Below are 17,861 nucleotides of genomic sequence, written 5' to 3' on the forward strand. Positions count from 1 at the left end.
GATATAAGAACAGCATAATTCAAATGCACATTCATTCCAGGTCATTGTTCTATTGCAACCAAAAACTGCCACAGTGCCACCCTATGATATTCTAAGTGGAAGCTGTGGCAAATATGTTCTCCACTTGAGCTCAAAGAAAATGTTGGAACTCTTGAGTTGGATGTCAGCTAGACCAATATTTAGTCATGCTAGTTAATAGTGTACCAACAAAATATAAAATACATTTCTCAAGTGCTTGTAGATATGGGGAAATGTAAACATGCACCAAAGAAGCTTAAAGAGCACATTATATATTATAGTGATTTAAATGCAAAAAAGGAATACATGTCATTTACCAGATCTATAAAGACATATCCCCAACCTTGCCAATTTTACCAAATCCTAATGTTATGGATGTCATGTACGAGTGTTACACCACAGATATGAATAGAGGTAAATCCAGATAAGTGCATCAGAGTATTGTTCTCTATGAACGTACGCAGAAGAGCGTAGTTTCGGACAGCATATTTAATGTATTTATTGTCTTATATTTGAGAGTTGAGGGTGCATTGTATACTATTGTGTTGCCCATACATTAGAAACTGGCAGTAGGTTTGTTCATATATCAGAAAGTGAACTCTTCGGAAATAATTTGGAATGTATGAATGTATGTTGTACAAAAAGAAGGCATTTTACAGCACCACATTGGTGTTTACTGTATGCTAAAGTTCCTTGGACATCCCACTTGCTTTGTCACTCTGGGTTGTGCGAAGTATGCATGAGATGAGATTTATGACATAGTATGTGTTAAAAACAGGGAAAGTAGTAACCTGCAAAATGTAAGCAAACTTTACTGCATGAAATAAGTGTATACTTTCCAGACTATCGCCACCATTTTTTTTCCATTTTGCATTTCTTCCACAACAACTTTTGCTTTTCACTTGGAGCGTGCACGTATTTATGTATTTATTACATGCATGGAGGAACAATGTTCTTTTGATCACAAAATAATGTACAATAGATAATAAATTAGATTTGATGGGAAGCAGTGAATGAGTTTGAGGGACATTCTGACCAGGTTGTGAAGAGGATTAAATGGAACAGTCACTGGGACCAATATATAAGTGGACATACATAGATTAATGACGAACAATATTGTAAATATTGGACATTTTTAATTGCAGCTAGAGTGTACGGTCAGCTGTGTTTGGAATGTGATGCTTTATGGTGTTGAATGTAAGGAGGTGCCTGATAATCCTATAATTTAGGAGGTTGAGGTGACCCGCTGTTCGAGATTACTGTTCCGGTCCAAAAAATACATACATGTGAATAGCCATATATCAACGTGCTCCTCATGATCAAGAGTACTCTCAAATTTGACTCTTGCAATTTGCATAACCTTTTTTATTCCCTCTACAAAAACAAAGATCTAAGGCCACACCTAGCACATTTCAAACAACATAATTGTTGCAAAACTTGCCAACCCCGTTACAACAAAAAGTAAAATACTAAGGTACATGGTGTTTCAGATTCTACAGATGTGTATGTACAGCATGTCAGGTAAACAGTTTCCGTTCTGCTTTTAGACACAACTTTAGAAGCACATCTTCCAAAAATATATTCTAATACAAATTAAATGAGGCCTCAAATTTTATCTGTGATTACAGTCCAAAACATTTCACCCCTCTGGAATGCCAAGGCGGATGTTCCCTTTTTTTGCATACACTTACAACGGTTGAATGGCATGTACTGCAAGGTGGGATGAATCCAGTGGAGCCATTACAGATTCCCGGTGGTGACCTCCTCCAATGTGGCCAGTGGAGGGCAGCTGCTACCTGATCCTGAACCTGCAGGCATTTTCATGAGGGCAGATCACATAGTAGGAGACAATTACCGTTGGGATGTTTGGACTCAATTGGATAAATCACAATATTCCCCCTTTCACATGAGGAAGACCCTTTGACACCCAATACCGTAATGGTATATTGTCAGCTATATGTTGCCCCTATTAGGGGAAGTCAGGAAACCTGTTCTCTCCACTGTTCTAGTCAGGCCCCCACCTTTAACCCAAACACTCACAACTCACACAGAACACCATTTTCTGATGTGCCTTTATGTTAAACCTCCAAGAAAAAAAAAACATCTAATGGTTAAAAATCCAATAACTTCCATCAGCTTCAACTCTCATAATCACCCAGGTACTGAGATGAGAAAAATCCCTGAGAAAAAAAACAGTTAAGAGTTAAAGGTACAATAACAGAGATGGAATTCCAACTCCCATAACCACTCAGGTACTGAGACGAGGAGGAGGATGAAGGAGTTTTTGCAAATTGATAGGAGTCCATAGTACACCATACAAATTAGATGTTTTTCAAAGCCTTCAGTGTGCAGGACATTTATAGATGGCAACCACATTATTGAATCGAGGAGTGCAAACAACAACAGGGCAAATGCGAGCAGAGCAAGAATGGTCACTGCAGGCAAAAGCCGTGCAAGAGAAGACATTAGTTGCCAGGCTGAGACTCATGAACCCGAAGCACCCAAGAACAGAAAAGGTCACTGGGACAGGAGCAGAGATGTTGCGTGTGAGCATTAAGGACCATGGAGATGCCAGGAGCCATGGAAGAGCTCCAGGAGGTCCGTCCAGGAAGCAGTAGTATCCTGTCTGGGAGGAAGAGAGAAGCAAGTGTGTGACTGCGGTGATGCACAAGATGCTAGAGGAACGTCCACACACTCCAAACAGGAAAGTGGTCGATTGAATCACACTGCAGAGGTGTGAGTGACATCGGAGATGCTGGAAGGAAGCAGAGAGTCTGCCCAAAGCAGCTGAGGACCCAAGGGGATTCCCACAAGTGCACCAGAAAGAGTTTGAATGTTACCAAGTTGCACATGCTGAAATGACCCAAAGAATGTTTAAAACGATAGGTAAAGTACAGAGGCCAGGTTTCATTGAATGAAGTCAAGGCAAATTACAAATTCAATTCCCAATAAGAAGAATGTTTGGATGCAGACATGGCAAAGTACGAAAGAAAACCCCAATTCAGTAGAGATGCATGAGATGCCAGTGTGGAGGAGAAGTTTAAACAAAACTTACCATAGATAGATATACCAAGCACATACTGGTATATGCTATTGTGGTACAACCAATGAACTGTTAAATGCTTAAGTAGTCGTGGTAGGCAAGTACACCAGGCAGATGCATTTGTGTAAAGATTCCTGGCAGGAGCGTATACCAGGGGCTCTGAAAACAACCTGAAAAGAAGTCCTGGCTGGCGCATTCACCAGGCAGCTTAAATTGAATAAAGGATTCATGGTGGGGAGGGGGGTATACCAGACAAACTACAGAGTTTAAAGAAAGTCTACAGAAAGACTGTCACAGAACGTATTGCTTAAACAAGAATGTTGTGAGTCCAGTAAAGACACAAAGGAACTGTTAGGTAAAGAAACATTTCTGCCATTGTATTTAAAATCCAGCGCAAGGGAACCACCCTCTGGATCGAAGGGACTTTGCCATGGAGAACTGTATGTGTTGGACTCATTCTTATACTTTGATTTTTAACACTTTCAAATGAATTTCCTTGCACCCTTTGTTGTTGTTTTTGTAGTGTGAGGGACAAGATAGGGTTTTTTTTTAGACATAAGGACAGTGTATCATTTACTGACATCATTTCATTGACTGACCCATAAGTTTGGCTTTCTAGGTAGGGAAATTCCCCTTTACAATATTGCCAGATTGGCCATTTCCCAACCTAATGTTATTTTAATTAATGTCTTTATTTTAAACTATAAATACATTGTGTTGGTCACTCATTGCTGGCCCCTCACATGTGTGTCAGGATTGGGATGCTGAACCAATTGAAAACTGGGAACCCACTAGCAAAACATTTACTCTCTAATACAGGTTATCATACAGCATTTACAGAAGGACAACTTTTCACTTGACATTAATCCCCATGAAACTGTTCTAAGCATTAAAAAATGATCTTGAGCAAGTTTGCTTTTCCAATCCATCATCAAAAGGCTCTTTTGCCTGGCAAATCCTTGTTAGATACCTTTAAGGTATTGCACTACAATATAAGGATGCATAGTAAATGAAATGTAATAGGGAAAAGATGGACCTGCTTTCTAACCCCTTTATAGGTCAAACCTAGTCTCAGGAAACCCCACCGAGTCCCAGTGAAACAGAAAGAGTTGTGAGATTCTGCTCCCCACTAGCGACAAGTGAATCAATCAAAGTAGATCCTGAGGCAGAGGAAGAGGTATTTTCCTTCCTCGACCAACAAGCTAGAGACCTTTATACCTTACAGTTTGAACAAGACATCGATCTCCTTGAGGGAAAATATTCCGAAAAGAATATTGAGACGGCAACCCTAGAACATCTTTTAGCCCAGCTGACTGCCCATCACATCCAAGCAGAGGAGAGATTTAAAGCTGGGCTGGATAACATTACAGCATCTTCTCAAAGACCATATATTGCCACATGGGGTTATTACAACAATGTAGAGAATGGGAAGACCTGGGTATTTTTTGGAGGAAGATGATTTAACTGAGGAATATATGGAGACTTCTAGCAATTTTTTTGTTTTGTTTTGTTTACCAGTTAAAACCCATGATTCTGCAGTAGTAAACAGAGTCCCGGTTAGAGCCCTCATTGATTCAGGAAGTAAGCACATGGAAGTAAGATCTAATTGTACATCTGCCATGGACGTGATAAAAGGAACCCTGAGCAAGGTCACCTGCGTACATGGCGATGAGGAAATTTATGACAGAATCCCAGTCACCATCAGGGTGAAAGGGGGGTCCACTGAAATTAATGCTGCTGTCATTCCAGGACTAACCGAAGAGATGAAGGGGAGTATACCAGGTGATCTGAAGAGTTAATAGCAAGTCTACAGAAAGACTGTTACAGAACATATTGATGGATGGCAGGGCATGTCACATGCATTACATGTGGAAAAATATCACAATTAAACAAGTGTGCATATTTGTTTTTGCAAGTGAGCACCACACATACAAAATGGGAACCATGCTTGTTGTCAGCAATTATTTTTATTTTGGGTATTTATTTAGAAGAATCTGTTTTCGGGAAGGAACGGAGCTCTTCAGATTGATAGAAGCTACACAACTACACCAGAGGGTTACAGTGGGAACAAGCATGGAGCCTACAATCATTATCACACTGCAGTACATGCATTTTATTATTGACTAAAAGAAAACTCAGAACCACAGTGATTGTAAGTGTGTATGCCGCCTTTTGCACTTCACATTTTCAAACCGCAGTGCAAAGCCAGGCAGCATTTACTTTTGGTTGTGAGCGTCGTTTGGCATGCTTAAAAGCGATGCTCGCAAATTAAATGAAACCCTCCCCGATATGCTCGTATGTCGGGGAGGGTTTCATTTCAACTGGGAACAATGCTTTCCATGCGCACATGGTAAGCAGAGTTCTAAATTTAAATTAAACCCTCCCTGACATGTGAGCATGTCGGGGAGGGTGTAATTGCCACTGTACACTCTCGCTGCCATGCAATGGATCAGTATGGGGTCTGCCTACTTTATGCTGATGCATAAAGCAGGCGGGCCCTATAGGGAAGTCCAGCATTTGCGCCTATATAAAAATCCATACTGGTGCAGAAGCTGGATTATTTATATGGCGGAGAGGAAGGGAGCAGCAGAAACGCAAGTTGCCTTCAGCCCCTCCTCTCTGACATACAAATAATTGAAAATGAGCCGTGGCGTGATTGCGTTTACGCCTTGCATTCCCGTTATGGCTCAATGGAAAATGAGCCCCACAGGCTACGTTTTCTGGCACTCTGTTTTGAGGCATATTCCCTAAACTGAAGAGGATATATTGTGCTCACGATATTTTGTGATGGCATTGGAGGAGAAATCATCAGGGGCAAGTACCATTTCTGCGATGCGTATTGTGCGATGAGTACCATTAAATTGTGCAATAATAAACATTGTACTACGGTGCGTAGAAGCATGAGAAATCACGCATGAAAATAACACAAATTATGGTTTACTATTACGGGTGTATGGCATCTGTGTTTTGATTGTCTAATGATGTTCATGAAAGAAATATGCCATCTGTCTAAGTCTGTTATTTTTAACTTGATGGTAGTATGCTGCCTTTCTACTAAGATGTGTTGAACTTTGAAAAGAGATGTACACATTGCCAATTGGGTTTTTTCACCTTTAAAAAGGCTGTAATCCAGAAGTAAAGATATTCGATAGCCCTTAACTAAGAATTTCTAACAAAACGAGGCATCAATGAGAACAAGTACATTGAAATTCAGGGTGTTTTTTTTTTAAACCAGTAAACCAGTAAACCAGTAACAATAATTGCTAAATTACCACATTGCTTTCTACAGATGTGATGGTGATTCAAGTAACCACCGACCATATAATTTAATCAGTTAGGAAATAACAAGATATATGGGCAGGTAGAAAAACACATTATCAAAAATGTGTTAAGGTTATTGAATTGCACATACAATCAATTGTATATATCTGGAACACAATAATTTACCATAGAATAAAACAATAGGAAAAAAAGTATACACGACATAGGACATAAGTTACATTTCTGTTAATAATTACAACAGTATTTTTTTCATATATGGTCTATTTGTCAACAGGGGGCAATAGGTGGTGTCTGGTCCTTTGTTATTGTCAATCGATTCATAGTTTTATACAACAGCCAATTCCTGAAGAAAACCCCCGTAATGAAGTGAGAAGGAGAAGGAATGGGAAAAGGAAGGAGGAAGAATGGGACAATAGAGCAGAGAGCATTACACCAGATTGTGTAAACCGAAATCATAACTGCAGAAAGGTAAATGGTCCAAAAAGAGAGTGGGGCATAATATGTGCTGGTGATGTCAAGGAAGACAGTAGGAAGAGAGGAAGGCCAATGCGCTAGCAAGTAGGGGTCCTAAAAGTCCAGTGACAAGTAAAAATGTTGCAATGGATAGAACGTTTTAGGATGTCCTGGTACCAAAATGCAAGGTGGGGCAAGCACCAGAGAAGAGGAGGTGTCAATCTACCCTTAATTCGAGCAAAAGGCTTACAAGAGAGGTAGGATTTGATTATTCCTTTGATTGTTCAAAGCAAGTTCCCAGTTTGTTGCAGATTTTGGCACACGTTCTTCTGAACTCGGGCGGTGACATAAGTTGCAGGGGGCAGATAGCAGGTTCCTGGAAAGGATGGGGAGGTAGTAAACACATTTTGGCATGCGTTTTTTCAACTGTGCACATGGCTTAAAGTAGGCTTTTCTGTTCTATGGGAAGACAATGTAAGGCTTTAAGCTTAGGTTTGATAGCATTTTTGAGTGCAAAGAGGACCCTTGTAGCCTTGATCTGTAGGAAATGTAGCTGGAGATGATTTGATGGACCATACTGGTGAAAAACCGTCCTCCGACAGAGTGACAGACCATATGTGGGAGCACATGTTTAATTTGTTTGGGTTGACTCATCCAAACTCCTCAGATTGATTTGTTCTCCGGCATTGCGGAGAGGTTCATGCCGTATTTTCTGTGCAGAAATCTGGATTGTGGGTCCAGAAGGAAGATACAGGCTTAATGTTCAAGACCATCCATGAAGGGGGACAATCACACTGTTCCTAGTAATGATATGAAATTAGCTGTATTATTTTCCCAGTATGGGAAATATGTCTTCAAGTGTGCCAATAGAGCATATGCTACTTGCCAACTGTATGTTAATTATGTTTCTCATAATCCTGGATATGGGAGAGCAGGCATGGGTTGTTGATGAACCTATAGTTCCAGAGGTGGTCTCCAGTTGGCCCCAATGAGCCATTTGTCTCATTTGTCTCATATGCAAAACTAACCCCGCTATAATACAAGAACGGAGAAAAGGGGTATTTATTCAAATTAACCCTATGTTGGTGGGCCTGCTGGAGGCTTCAGCACATGGGCAGGCAGAGGAGGTGCTCTTAAAAAACGAGTTGGTGAAGGATACTAATACATTTGTCTCTGCCTTTACCATTCTGGATAGACCACACTCATATTGTTATTCCACTGCTTTATTCAGCAATGTAGCCATATAAGCATGACACATTGCAAAAATGTTAATATAGTAATATAGTCATACATCAATTTCAAAATATAAAAGTATACAATTTACAAGCCGTACAACAAAATAAATAAAAAAACGAAAAATGAGTTCCGACATTTAGTACAATCTCAGAATATACTCCAAATGAACAAAAGGACAAGAGACCAAGCAAAAAATGGTAGTCACAAATACAAAAAGACAATTAATATGCCTGAAGCTTTTTCATAGCCCAGAGGTTCAAAAAAGCAAAGTAAAAATGTGAGCCGTGACCACATTATTGAACATATTAAAGGAAATGCTTGTCGTTCAGGGGTTGGACTCTTAGATTTACAGTCCCATTTACCACACATGCCAGGGAAATATTGTCAGAAGGATGAACAACAGATCGAGAAAACAGTGAAAACAAGGCAGAACAGAACAGGTGTCACAAAACTACTCCGGCTTCGACAGTCTCGACCACACCAGATGTAGATATTTCAAGACAAAGAAGACTGCATTCAAATCGCTAGTATCTTTCCAAAGATCCAGAGCTAATCAGGTTGTCTTCATGTTTTTCATTCAGAATGGCGGGAGAAGATACCTAGTTCTCAGGTCATTAAATCCTTTGCATAATATTAAGAAGTAGATGGGTGCCTCTTCCACAGAACAGCAGACCAGGCACTTAGAATCATTGTATGACTTTAATTTTGGTGTAAAAGGTGCCACTTCTCAGAGTATGAGTTGCAGCTTAATAAAGAGGGCATGTGCAAACCCTGGGTTAATAACATCTAAATAGGTTCAAAATCAGGGACATGTTTGGCACTCAAATACATACTATCAGTGTCCAAATGCATCATTCTGACTTCATTTGGCATGGTGTAGCCTCAAATCTTGCAGTTTTGACCAATACCTTGAATCCAGAGTTCATGGCTTCAGGACAATTCTAAAGATTGGTCAAATGTAGCCTCATACACTCTGAACGCACATGCCTGAACCATGGAAGCAAGCTTGAGCCATTCAGACTAAGCATATTTTTTTAGAGCAGCTTGATATCTAACAAGGTTGGGGCAAGTCCACATCCGTACCCAGTACAACAAGGGTGTGATGCCCAGAACATCAGCAATTGTCCTATTTGAAAACACATTTGTTTGCCCCGGGTTTCTACTTGTGCCAGTGGTACAAGAGGTCGCTCGACCAGCCAGGCACAGGGCAGCCTCTGTAGCCATTACAGATTCTCTCCCCAATAAACCCCGAGTTAAAAGGGGTTCCGACAATAACCAAGAAGCAGTTCTGTGTTCTTTTCCCAGAGAGGGCAGCACAGCAGAGGCACTAGACATGAGAACAATCAACCTAGTTCCAATTGTAGGTATTCCATCATTTTAATGACATCATATCGCTTTAGGGGGTCGAATGTAGTTTTCCTCTGAGAATTGGTTGGTGGTATACAGAGATCTTTGGGCGCTAGATAGTGTCAGAGGTCACCACATAGAGTTTTAAAGAAATGCTCCTGAAATCAGTAGGCAGGGAAATAACTTAGTTGTTGGCAATATGAGCCATACAACTGCATCTTCCGGGTACAGACAATTTCATCAACAAAATGTTTTTGGTATGGAAGCAGGACCAGTCATTTAAACCAGGTTCAATATTTGTTCTCTCAATCAGCAGGTGGTATGTTGTCACACCAAGACAGAGATGGTTGCATTGTTAAGAGACATTAGTAGGCTCAGCAATTGGCTTGCATGTTTGGACCTACAGCATCCATAACTTGCAATCCAAATCACCCCAGAGCACAGGACATGTCTTTGTTTTCAAGGGAAGCTGAGTCTTTGTTGATTTTCCACTCTGCCATTTGGCCCATCATCTGCCCCCTGGTGTTTTGCGAACGTTGCTTCCTGTGATAGGTTTATGATGCCTCTGAGGGATAAGGTTGTTGATTTATTTGGATGACATTGCTGTCATGACCTCTTCCTCGGAAGTGCTTAGACAACATGTATGCCCGATCGGCAATCTACTGGTGGCATTGGGATTTGTCGTTATTTGGGTCAAATCAGAAACACAGTCAGTACAGAACGTGCACTCCCCTGGCTTTAGGACATAGTTTGTCTCCTCTACCCCTGACTGCCCAAGACAAGGAGACACAATATCAAGAGAGAGTTAAGGCGTGCACTACAGGTAAAGTTTCTGTCTCTCCAGCAGCTGCCTAGACTTATCGGGCAGCATACAGACAATGTTTCTTGCCATCCTTCATTGCTGAGTGCTTCAGAGACTGAGGAACCAGGGGATTCAGGTACACACAGATCATTCCACATCAGTACGGCTTTCTTCAGAAGCACAAGACAAGCTGCTCAAGTGACTGCAACATGTAGAAGCATGGAATGGCCATTGTCGGTATGGCCATTTTTGGTATCTCTACAGCTTGATTCATATGCCAGCCTCAGCAGGTGGGTGAGTCATTGTGGTGGGTTTTCCACTGGAGGACGGTGGTGGCCTATGGAGGCCATTCAGTACTTGAGCTCTTTAGGGATGCTTGAAGGCCCCTTTTTTAGTACAAAGCTTAACATAAAACAGAAGGTGTTGCACCCATGTGCTTCAGATGGACAACAATTCTGCAGTTTCTTAGATAAACAAATTCTAGAGAGTTATCATGTGGAAACAGAAAAATTGATATGAGGCCGGGAAGCCCAAAGGAAACACACCAACACAGGTTACAAAGGACATACAAAGCACTTTAAGATACAACAATTACCAAAAGTCAATTGACATACGGATAGCTGTTTCGGCCCTCAGAGTAACAGTACGAACCATCAACGGTAGTTCGCTGTGTTAGTGTGAGAGACCGAACATTGGGATACTCAGGTTTTTATACTTTTTTATCCAGCTCTGGCCAACCCCCTCGCAAGTTAACCATTCTCAGAACCAGACCTAGGGTTCGTTGCCAGGTCAATCCCATAATGTATGCATTTGATCAGTTCCGCTGATACAGTTGTTCATTTACACATAGGTCAGGGATAGGACAAGGTCTCAGTTCACGACCCTAACAAGTGGCCTGCGGGCATATTATTTATTCATGTGTGCGGAGGTCACAACGGCCAGAATCCCACTCGAAATGTCATTCGGCCTCCATTTTGTTGTTCAGGGTGACTTCCACACTACAAGAGAACCTAAAATGGCGGCTAAATCCAAGATGGCGGTTTACACAATACATTAAGGTCAAGACCTTGCCGCGGAATCTATGTACACAATGTTTTTAGACAACTTGGCGTAGGCCAACATACATTCAAACAATGCGATAGGAGGTACAATATTATTTCGATTTCCACAGACCCTCCTTTTGGCCTATGCCAAGTGCTAAACATCATCCCTAATACTTTCGAAAATAACTCCATGTATTATCATCCATAGATTCCGCATCATTGTCTGTAATGTCTATAGCCATAAGGTCGTTCATAAGAACCTCTTGTAACATGAATTCTTTAGATGCTGTATCTGGGGTATATATTTTATGCCCTATTGCGCTCACTGCTTGAGCACAACACCCCCCTATCATTCCACACATACTTGGGAGGCATTGAAAACAGCAACAAAGGAATAACAGGATCCCTAAAATAACCATAATAACGGAAAGCACCTTCCAACCCCAAGATCGCAAAGAATCCCAAAACCAAGTACTAAGGTTCCAGTCTCATACATGGATATGGACTTCAGAACTGAGAGTATGTAAGTTCTGAATTGCTTTAAAAATTGTTGGCGAGGAGTCTGGTACGAAAACACAACAAGCGGACCCCACTAATTTGCATACTCCACCTCGTTCTGCCAAAATGACATCTAATGCCATCCGATTTTGAAGTGCTACCAATCTTATTGCCTTTTGCTCTGAGGTCATATTGTAGAGTATGTCCATGGTCCGGTTGATCGTTCTCTCCAGTACCCTTGCTAATCCCCTAATGTTCTCCGAGTTTGCTATTTGTCCCCAAAAGGGCACAACTGATTTCGCTATGTCCCCCAATACTTGCCCAGGGGTATCTCCATTGTCGTCTCGCCGCGGGCGAGCCTTAGAAATCTCTAATGTACTTGCTACAAATACCCCGGGTAACAATATTCCTAAATAGCAGGTTCCCTGCCAATCCTTGGGCAACCAGGGAAATGCTAAACTACCACAAACAAAATAAACAGGCCCCCCTACATACAGAGGCCTGTTTTCCCCAGTCAAATTTACAATGTTTTTACAAGCTTCAAAATCTCCCATTGGCCTAGTGCCGTTTCTCTGTACACAGAAGGGAACTGAGTCAGGACTATGATTTACAGAATAAGAAGGAGGTACAGCGTCCTTATTGCCTATCGGAGCCATTTTAAAGGAGATCAGAGTTTGAAAAGGAAGAGATAGTTTGTCAGACGGCCTAATAGAAGCGACGTTAGGTTTACTTCTATTTGCGAAAAGCGAGCATCCCAGGGGAGTCAATTCACGTTTCTCAAAATCATTTAAATTTGTTCCATCAAAGTTCCCTGAGATGCTATCATTCCATCAGCCAAAGAATAGTGCTCTAAGAGAGGCATAGCAAGCAGTTGTTAAAGGTAGAGGATGTATATACCATCCCAGTCCCTTGTTCCCATGTTGCGGTAAATGAGTACAAATCCAACAATTACTCTTATTAAAAATGGCATGAGTAGCATTCATTACTATCATCAGAGTGTTATTATGATACTTCTGTCTATGTTGTGAGTCTCTAGGGTACAGAGTGTGAAGGTGTACAGAGGGAGTCAAAACAGTTGGTACGATCTTGGTCGGTAATAAAGGTTTCAACGGATAGATTTCTTCGAAATACCAAAGTCCTACAGCAGCAGTTGCAAAAATAACAATAATCATTATCAAAACACAACAGTACGTTTTCGGGGCCCAGGCACATTGTTCATTGTTCGATTTGGTCACCCCCTTATCTAAAAGTCCAGTGCGGGGAGCAGCGGTGAAGGTGGCAGGCATCGTAGTTTCTCGATCGTCGGCCCCAATGTTCGTTGCTGGTGACACTACGGTGCGTGATTTCTTAGTCCTTCCCAACCCTAGCCAGCAGAATCCCTTTTTTGTTCAACAAAATTTTCTCATAACAAGACAATTTTCCAATCACTTCCTTTTCCAAATGCACGACACTCGTGCCGTAGTTCTATTTCCGTGGTCGAAGGTTGTACCTGATGGTACCCGAAATTGTGTGGTCCGGAAGCAAAGTATCGTCACTTCCTGAGGGAAGCGACGTGTCGGTGGCGACGGAAGTCTCAGAGCTCGTAACAGTGTTTTCCGGAAGTGATTTTTCAAAAGAGTGCGGAGACGAAATGGACTGTACCCCAAGCTCCACAGGCTCAGAGAACTTCTCCGACGCACTCACAGCGCTGTTTGCTACTCCAGGATCAGAGACTGTAGCATCAGCGAGGGGTTCTGCTTCTTCTGTAGCGTGTGGTGTCGGGTGAGGAAGTTTCTTGACGTGCGTCGCGTGAATCCAGTTCTTCTTTCCAGCCACCCGCACTGCTGTCCTGGTGACCAATAATACCTGATGGGGTCCCCGCCAGCGAGGCGCGAGACAGGAAGACCTCTCGTAGGCCTTCACGAGGACCCAACTTCCAGGCTGTATATCGTGTCCTGGGCCCGTGAACCGTAAAGGTAAAGCAGCATGCACCTGGTGGTAGATGAAATACAGGTTTTTAGTTAACTGGTTACAGTAGTCTACAAGCAATACATTTTCCACCTCCCTCAGGGCTTTAGGTTTTGGGAGACCCCAAATGTTAGCAGGCCTCCCCATTACTACTTCAAATGGAGAAAGCCCAGTTCTAGTCTGAGGTGTGGTACGCATAGCTAATAACACAATAGGCAAAGCATCTGGCCATTTTAGTTTGGTATCAGCACATGTTTTTGCAAGTTTATTCTTTAAAATACCGTTGTGTCTTTCTACCAACCCAGCACTTTGAGGATGCCTAGCTGAATGAAATCGTTTCTCAATACATAGGGCTGCACATATTTGCAAAATTACTGCTGCGATAAAGTGAGGACCATTGTCCTACCAGATTATCCTAGGGAGCCCAAATCGAGGAAAGAATTCTTTTACCATAATCTTTGCAGTGGTCATGGCGGTAGCATCTTTGACGGGGAAAGCCTCGACCCATTTACTGAAGGCACAAATAATTACAAGAACATATTTTAGATTATTACATCGCTCCATTTCAATAAAATCAAAATGTATAACCTCAAAGGGGACAGAAGGGGGCCCAAAACTTCCCCTTGGAGTCACTGTCCCCTTACCCACATTGTGCTGTAGGCAGATCATACAGTTCTGGACATGCCTCTTTGCAGTGTCCAGAATCTTGTCATTCACCCAGACCTGTTCTAACATTCTCATGATCTGCTGGGCACACACATGCGTAGGACCGTGTGCCATCGTAACCATTGCCAATACATAAGAATCAGGAAGCAACCATTTCCCTTCGGATGTATCCACCCAACACCCTTCGTCATCCAGTTTCCCCATTCCTTCAGCCCACTTTCTAGATTCTTCCATCGTGGCATCAGTCTGAATATCTTGCACAGACCCAATACCTTCATCCATTATGCAAACATCTCTCATTTCCCTCGAGGCATACATGTCCGTGCTAAGGTCTGTGGCCGTTTGTCTGGCTATCAAATCCGCAAAAGCGTTCCCTTTGCCCACATCATCTATGACCTTGCGATGTGCTGCACATTTCATGATCGCTAACCGTTTAGGGAGTGAGAGTGCCGAAAGTAATTGCACTATCAAGGGGCCATGCTGAATCTTGGTCCCATGTGAGGTCAGGAACCCTCTTTCCGACCAAAGTTTTCCGAAGTTGTGAGCCACCCCAAATGCGTACTGGCTATCAGTATATATATTTACTCTTCGCCCTTGGGAAAGTTCACAAGCGCGGGTCAACGCTATAATCTCTGCGGCCTGCGCTGAGTTATGCGAAATTCTCTTAGTTTTGACAATTTTGCTCAATGTAGTAACTGCATAAGCAGCTGTAGATGTACCATTCGAAAGTTTGAAGCAGGAGCCATCGCAAAACAGCTCCCCTTCTGCATTATCCAAAGGAGTATCTATGAGATCTATCCTGCCCTTCGTTTCTTGTTCGGTGGTATACAGGCAGTCATGTGATTCTTTGTCACCGCAAACAGTGTTTTGCGGGAAAGGTAAGAGTTCAGCCGGATTAAGAACACAACACCTCTTAATTTGAATATGAGGGGCAAACAGAATTAGTTCATACCTTGTTAACAGTGCAGAGGTGAGGTGTTGCGTTTGGGTTTTATTCAATAGAATATCAACAGAGTGAGGTACCATCAAAATCAAATCATGGCCTAGGACCATTCCCTCACTCTGTTTTACAGACGCGGCAGCAGCAGCGATAGCGCGCAAACATCTTGGCAAAGCGCATGCGACAGGATCAAGGGCGGAGGAGTAGTAGCCGCATGGCCTAGTCTTCCCTCCGTGTTCCTGTGTTAACACAGCCAAAGCACATCCATCACATTCATGCACAAACAACACAAAGGCCTTGTCATAATTTGGAGTACCCAGAACCGGTGCCGAACATAGCGCGGTTTTGAGAAGCTCAAATGATCGTTGATGTTCCGATTCCCATGGCAGTGGCAGAGAAATGCCCTTCTTCGTCAAAGCCAACATCGGTTTTACCACTAGTGTAAAATTCGGGATCCACAACCTACAGTAGGAAGCCATACCTATCAGGGCTCTAACTTCCTTCTGCGTATTTGGAACAGACATGCCAGAAATGTGTTTTATTCTTTCAGGTGTCAATCTTCTCCCCTCCTTTGACAGGAGGTAGCCTAGATAGGCAACCTCCTGACAACAATATTGAAATTTTTTAAGCGAAGCTTTGTGACCATTTTTAGCTAGATGAACAAGCAACAGTATAGTGCCTTCTTTACAGGCATTCTCAGAATCTGCAGCCAAAAGCAAATCGTCAACATATTGAAGCAGCGTGCAAGTAGGTGGCAATTCAAGGGTGTCGAGCTGCTCTTTCAAGGCTCTACTATAAATACTAGGACTTTCAGTATACCCTTGAGGTGCCCTTGTAAATGTAAATGAGCGTCCCCCCAAGGTGAACACAAACAGATATCTGCTTTCTTTATGTATAGGGATACTAAAGAAGGCGTTTTTCAGATCCACAACACTAAAGTGCGTAGCCGTAGCAGGGATCATTGTTAATATCGTCGTCACATCAGGCACAATTGGAAATTGTGGGGCGACCACTCGGTTAATAGCACGGAGATCAATTATAAACCAGTATGGAATTGCATTGTCGCCTTTCTTATATACGGGTAAGATCGGACTGTTACACAAACTACCTGTAATCTCTTCGATCACCCCACGATGTACAAAATCGGAGACAATGCATTTCAAAGCACGTTCACCTTCGACTGATATTTTATACTGCGGGATGCGTGGCAGTTTCACCCCATGTTTCAGGACTATTTTAACGGGCTCAATATGTAACACTCCGACATCATTGTCGTCCACTGCCCACAAACATTCCGGGACAATGCTAAACTCAGGAGGTAAAGGTCGAATCAAGAACTGAGAATTAGGAAGTTGCTGTGGTGAAACCGTTAGCCGTACACCATCCGAAGAACAATGAATTACTGCATTCAATTTCTTTAACAAATTCAACCCCAGCAAATTCTCTCCATAGTTCGAAGTGAGAAGAAAGGGACAATGGTCCATAAAGGGACCCAAAGAAACGGATACCGGCGCAGAAACCGGACAGACAGTTGGTACACCAGAAAACCCTACGGAAACATTTGTTTGCCCTGACAGTGGGATGTTTGGAACCCGAGAATGATCAATGGAGCACTTATGTGCTCCAGTGTCAATCAAAAACTGGTGTTTCCTATTCCCCACTAATAATTCAACGTAGGGGCCTTTTTGATTAACGGGAATAGGCAAAGGTTCCAAACCCTGCTTCGGGCAATCCTAATAAAACGGAGCCTCGTCAGAAGGAAGCTCTTCAGAAAGGTAGGCAGCAGAAGGGTGATCAAATATGTTTCTCGAGTCCATACTCGAGGTCTGATTTTCCCGTGAAAAAGGTTGCTGAGAATCTTGTAAAAGCTGACCTCTGTCAGGGCCCCCTGCTCCATGGCGGCCCCTAGGTCGTCTACCCATACCCCCAAACGCACTGTTTGACCTCTGGTGAAGGACAGGGCACTGTGCTCGCCAATGACCTTCCTGGCGGCAATAAGCACATTGATTAATATTCACAGTACTCAGAGGAGCATTTCCTTTTGGAATGTACTGACCTCTAGTCTGTGTCGTACCTCCTCTGGGGTTTCTAACAATTTGCTGCAATAATACTTTGGTTTTCAAATCTCCCTTTCTCTTTTCAATTTTCTCCTTTTCATTATTAACACGGTTCTCATAATACTGAGCCATGTGCAAAACCTCAGATTGAGATTTTGCCTGCCAAGCGCTCTCTGAGGACATAATTTGTGACTGGATGTCAGGTAACAATCCACGTACAAATTTGTCCACGAACAACCTTTTTCCCGACTCTGTACCTAAATCCTGTCCACTGAAGTCAGAAAATACCTGCTCGAATCTATTAAAAAATTTGGTGGCGCCTTCAGTTTTCCCTTGGACACAGGCCGTAAACTTGTCCCAAATAATCCTTTTCTCTGGAATTATAGTTTTTAGTTTAGCAACAATCCTATCAGCTAAAGTAAGTATTACCTGTGGCGGTTTCTCACCAGCTGGTCTTTCTCCATCAATTCTAATCATATTTGCCACGTATCTCCCAACCCCGGCACATCATCTATTGTCCGAACCTGTT

This window comes from Ambystoma mexicanum, chromosome 7q (genome assembly GCF_040938575.1).
Source record: "Ambystoma mexicanum isolate Mex_15411 chromosome 7q, UKY_AmexF1_1, whole genome shotgun sequence".
NCBI classification, from domain to species: domain Eukaryota; kingdom Metazoa; phylum Chordata; class Amphibia; order Caudata; family Ambystomatidae; genus Ambystoma; species Ambystoma mexicanum.